The following is a 6,000-nucleotide window of genomic DNA, read 5'->3' on the forward strand; positions in this document are numbered from 1 at the left end:
ACAATGATTCCATCTGGAGAGCTGTACTTAGGAAATAACACATGCGGGACTTCCTAGGTTATGGCAGGGTTTTGTCTCTTGCTCTGGTTGGTGGGGACACGCATGTTTGCTCTCATTATATCCTGCATTTATGTTTTATGCACTTTTCTGTATATATTTTATGATTCACAGTGTTAAAAGGAATGAAGATGAGCTAGCTCTCGAGAGAAGACGGGCAAGAGGTGGAGATGAGGAAGTTCTAGATAGACTGGCTAATAACAATTCTTCAAAGAGAATAAGTTACTAGGGGAGCCTGTGAGATCTTGATACTTTCTAAGGAAAAAGGAAAATCTTCTGACCCCCTCCAAGCAGAAGAATGAACTAAATTGCTTCTACATATACTGTCAGGATTCAGTGTATTCATTCAGTTTAAAAGAAAAGAACTGAGCCTTCAGCAAACCATGCAAGGCTCAGACATGGGGTTGGGGGTTTTCATAACTGGGACTAAGCCAAAAGTTAGCAGAGGGAACTAATGGGGAGGATTCTCCAGCATTGCTAACAATGCAGCAGTCAGCCGCCTAAAGACTCCACACTATACATTTCTTCCATTCTCCTTAACCACTCCTGTATTTTCTTTCTCTTCCCAAAGTCAATCATCAAATCAAGACAGAAATGGGCCATAGAAATCAAATTCTTATTTTAAAGATCCAGAACTAGCCTGGGGTAGTTAACCAATATGAGCAACGTCACAAAACTGTAGACAGTGGCAGAATCCATTCTGGTATCCCACATTTTTTGCATCCAATTCCTACTGGTCTATTAGCCATTCCCCTAAATACTGTATTGTCCTGCCTTTGTTCAAGGTGTTTCTTCTGCCTGAAATAGTATTTACCCCTTATGCCTGCCTTTAAAGTCCTCGTTTTTTAAGGTCCAGTTCAAACACCCCTCTCTTCCTATAGGAAGTATTTACAGAATTTCCTAATTAAGCCTTCCTTCCACTCAACCCCACAGTGCCTTGTTTAAGCACTATAATAGTGCTCATCACATCTGTCTTGGAATTAGTCTATGTTTCCAGCCCTAGATTATACTTTCCTAGATGTCAAACAGGTCTTATTTGTTTCTGCATCCCCAGCATTATGCTAGAGCTGGCTCATATTCGTGAAAGCCAATTATTAAATATTCAAGAATTTTGTGAGCTGGTTGTTAAAACGCTGGTAGCCTGAAATCAGTCTGGTGAGAGTATTTACACCATGGAACAGACGAAAGCTACAAATCAGGGCCTTTTTTTTCCCCAGAGAGCCAGCTTATCAGCACATCACAGCACATTTCCCACCACCACCACCACCCACCCACCCACCCCTGTGCCTGGCAGAGCAGCTGCAAGAAGCATGAAGAAGAAAGGGAACCAGTGAAAGTGCAGAATGTAAAGAGAATTCACGAAGTGTCTGCTCAGGAGCCCCCGGAAGAGAATTCTTTGGGAACTGGATAGTTCACTGCTGCACAGAAGTTTATGGTAAGGCCAGCACGTCTTTGTCCTTCTCAAGAGCTATTTCAGTAGCATAATAGGGATGAAATATGGCTAGGAATGAAAAAAATAGAGGTGGTTCAAGAAATAGGTGGTAAAAAGAGATTCCTTTCAAGAAAAGAGAAAGGAGTCTTTCTCCTACTAAGTAGCTGCTTGCTGAACACCTACAATGCGTCAGGCATTGCACTTAGCGAAGATAACGTAGAGGCCCGTCGTCACGCTGCTGCCAGGCTCTTAGGGCAGACAACAAGAGAACAGAACATAATTTGATAAGGACTCTGATGAAGGCATGATGTGGGGGCTGTGGGGCACATCCACCTGAGCCTTGGCACCCAGGGGAGGTTTTATACAGGAGCTGACTTCGAGCTTAGCCCTAGAGAAGAAGAAAATCTCCAGATGTAAGTGAAGGAAGGGCATTCCTCATAAAGGAAATAGCAAAACAGCATGAACAATAGTCTGAGGATGTGAGAAGGAGCCCCTGTTAGAGGAACTCTAAGTAATCCCAGTCCCCCCCCGCCCAGAGCTGGAGCAGAGGGGAAACGTAAAGATCAGCCAGAGATGAGGCTGTGGAGGGAAGCAGGGGTCAGGGCATAAAGGCCTCTGCTGTGCCACTAGGCAGAGTTTGGACTTTATCTCGAAGGCACTGGACAGCCACTGAATGACCAAGCAGGGGACAAGCACTATCTAATTTTTATTTTAGAAATATGATTCTGGTGGCAGTATGGAAGGTAGATTGGGAAGGGGCCAGGCTTCAAGCAGTCAACCCCATTAGGAGGTGATTGCTGTAATTCTGGCAGTAAGGGGAGTGGGCCTGAGAAGGCAGTGGCCGTGTAGGTGAGAGGGTATTGCTGATTCAAGTGATGCTCCCGAAATGGCAAACTTGTGTCTTTTTAGGTGAGTAAACGTGAGAGGAATCAAGTGAATCGCAGAATCTGACACTGGCAGCTGGGTAGATGGTGGTATCATTTGAGGGGAAAGGGATCCAGTAGAAATGACAGGATTATGGGAAGAGATTATTTTCCTCATAGATGCCTAGTGGAGATGCCCTAAAAGTAGCTGTGTGTATAGGATTGGAGCTCCAGAGAGCAGTCTGGGTGGGAAGAATTTTAGGACTATTAGGTGTGAAAAGAACAGTGAAAGGGGAACTTAGAGAGGAGATGGGCCAGGGAGAATGCAGCTCAGTGGTTCTCAAACCTAAGTTTTTGTTTTTCTGTTTTTGGGGTTTTTTTTTTTTACTCCACCAGTTTTTAATTCAGGAGGTCTGAGTTAGGGCCTAAAAATCTGTATCCATGCTGATAAGGTCTGGGAGCCACGCCTTGAGGACCATTAGTGTGGAGACAAGCCAGATGGAACTGACTGAGACTCAGCCATTTTAGGAAGGGATGTTTTAGGACAGAGTTTCAAGGAATAAAATTGAACAAAGTCAGGCAAGATGAAAAAACAAATAATAGCAATTGCCTTTGACAACTTAGAAGGCAATATTGGAGCCAGGCAGCAGTCAGGGAGGAGATGGGAGATGGCAAGTGCGGTTTCCTCTTCCACGGAGCTGGGCTGAGAAGAGCAGTACTGGGGCAGGGGGAGGGTCATGGTCAGGACAAGATCTGTGGATGGGAAGGTACATGAATGGTACGCTGGGAGAAAGGAGGCAGGGAAGGGGGGAGAGTTTAAAGACAGGAATAGGGATAATTGATGGAAGCAGGAAGGAAGGGGATCCCGAAAGCAGGGAGCTTTGCCTTAAGCAGAAGGAAGAGCCCTACCTGTGAGACCAGAGGTGCCATCAGGAGGCAGGGAAAGCCTAGAAGAATCAAGGCGGAGAGTTCTGAAGGGCAGATATGCCTGGAGTCGATTTGTAATATTTGTAAGCCAATGGGAAGGGACCTGACCAGAGGCAAGGGTCCATGCTATGGAAGAGATGGAGAGGCAGCGGCTCAAGGTCCCAGAAATGGAGGCTTGGGAAGGATGGCATCAGGAACAGAGACAGCCAAGGGCATCATTTAGGAAGTGCCTAAAGATGCAGCTGCAGTCACCACAGTGCCACATAATAATCCTGAAAAAAATCAAAAACACTATTTGAAGAAATACATGCACCCTAGTGTTCACAGTGGCATTATTTACAGTTGCCAAGATACAGAAACAACCTAAGTGTCCATCAACAGATGAATGGATAAAGAAGATGTGATATTTGTACAGTGGAATATTACTCAGCCATAAAAAGAATGAAATTCTGCCATTTGTGACATCATGGATGAATGCTAAGTGAAATAAGTCAGACAGAGAAAGACAAATACTGTATGATATCACTTGTAATGTGGAATCTAAAAAATGAAACAAAGTAGTGAATATAACAAAAAAGAGATAGACTCACAGATACAGAAAACAAACTAGTGGTTACCATTGGAGAGAGAGAAGAGGAAGGACAAGGTAGAGGTAGAGAATTAAGAGATACAGACTGCTATATATAAAATAAATTAGCTACAAGGATATATTGTACAACACAGGATAATAGCCAATATTTTATAATAACTATAAATGGAGTAAAACTTCAAAAAATTGTGAATCCCTATGTTGTAAACCTGAAACATAATATTGTATATCAACTATAACTCAACTTTTCAAAAGTTAAAAAAAGTAAATAAAAATAGCTTAAAGTTTCCAACAATCATAGGGTGTTTGTTAGATAAATGAAGAAATGAGTATTAGGAAAGATACTATTGTAATGATAGAAAAAAAGGTAGGAAATAATATAAGTCACCAAATAATAAGTATACTATCTAATTTTGTTTTTAAAGATATAAATGAATTTGAATATATAAGTAGCAGTCAGCACTGGAGAGAAGACTCACAAGGGATTTATTTTATTCTCCAGATTTTCTACAAGCATATGTTAGTTCTATAATTTTTTAAAGTTATTTTATAAAATACTTTTTAGTTGAATCTAGGGAGGAAAAAAGTTACTTGTTTCTCAGAAGCAGGAGGGAAGGAAGAAAATAATAAGCAAAAATACAGAGAAGCTTTGTACTTTTTTCTAGGATAAGTGATTCCACAACAAGCATCTTTATGTATGTATGAAAACATAGAATATAGAATCTCATTATAGAATATTTTAAAATATATGTCTTATAATCATATTATAGAATATTATACATAGACAACACATACACGTTTCTAAGCATTTCTCCAGAAAAGATTCCGAAGAGTGGAATTACTGTGACAAAGGGTCTGAAAAACATTAAGGCCCTTACCTTAATACTGCCTAAAATATTTAAAAGTGCCAACTCATTTTTGAGAAAGTTGTACTGTACATGAGAAATTTTTGATAGAGATACCAGGGAAGTTGGGGAAATTCACCGAGAAAGTTTCAAAGTCATCTGCAGAGAATGAGGAAACAAGGGGGGTGTGGGGAAGCGAAGGAAAGGACTAGTATTTGCCTAATTTGTGCCCTATGAGTTCTATGCTGGGCTCTTCAGTAAATATAGCCCTATTAAAGGGATCATTGTTACTCCCATTTTACAGGTAAAGAAACCAAGCCTCTCTGAGTTTAAATCATTTGCCCACGGAAGCTAGTGAGTAGCGGAGGAGAGATTTAAGTCCCGGCCTCCAAAGCCAGATTGCATGGAAATGGCTTGAAATAACCACTATTAGAATTGCTGTGTCTTCTCCCTTCCCAAGAAAATGGAGACTAGGACACTGCAGCCCAGCTAGTCGGAGGGATCTGGAGTTGTGGTCTATGGTGTCCTGAGGGAAGCTCATGTGGGGGCTGATTCAGTCAGACATGAGAGGAGAGAATGGAAGTGTTTCTGAGATTCTAGACCCTCACCAGGACTCCTGAAGTGATACTTTTGGTCTCTGGTCTCAATTCACCAAAAATGATAAAGAGTCAGAATCAAAATATAAGTATCTCCAATTAGGAGTGAACAAGGGATGATTTAAAAGATTGCTGAGGGAGAGGGTATGGCTCAGTGGTAGAGCTTAGCATGCAGGAGGTCCTGGGTTCAATCCCTACCTCCATCAAGTTAAAAAAAAAAGAAAACCTAATTACCCCCCTTGCAAAAAAAAGTTTAAAAATAAAGAGAATTAAAAGATTGCCAAACTGCAGGAGGAGCTCTGATGAAGGTCAACAGACAGACTCCCCAGAGTTTATGATCACTTCATGATGAAACAGTATGTCTCACCCAGATTCCCTAATCTTGACTTTGTGCACTTAGTAATTCTGTGACCTTATGCAATATACTTAATCTCTCTAAGCCTCAGTTTCCTTATCAAAAAATAAGAAAAGTAAGACAGTAATTTCCTCATTGTCATTGGAGGATTCACTGGGTTAGTACATGTAAAGTCCTCAGACAAGTGCCAGGCACATACTAAGTTAACAATTTTTACAGTTGCTCTGAGGCGCCAAAATTCCTACCTTGAAGAGCAAATATTAGGGAAGAAAGTCAGAAACACATGGTCTTAATGGGATGGTTTGTTTAGGGTTCAAATACCACAGAAAGCTTATA

This window comes from Vicugna pacos, chromosome 23 (assembly GCF_048564905.1).
Source record: "Vicugna pacos chromosome 23, VicPac4, whole genome shotgun sequence".
NCBI classification, from domain to species: Eukaryota; Metazoa; Chordata; class Mammalia; order Artiodactyla; family Camelidae; genus Vicugna; species Vicugna pacos.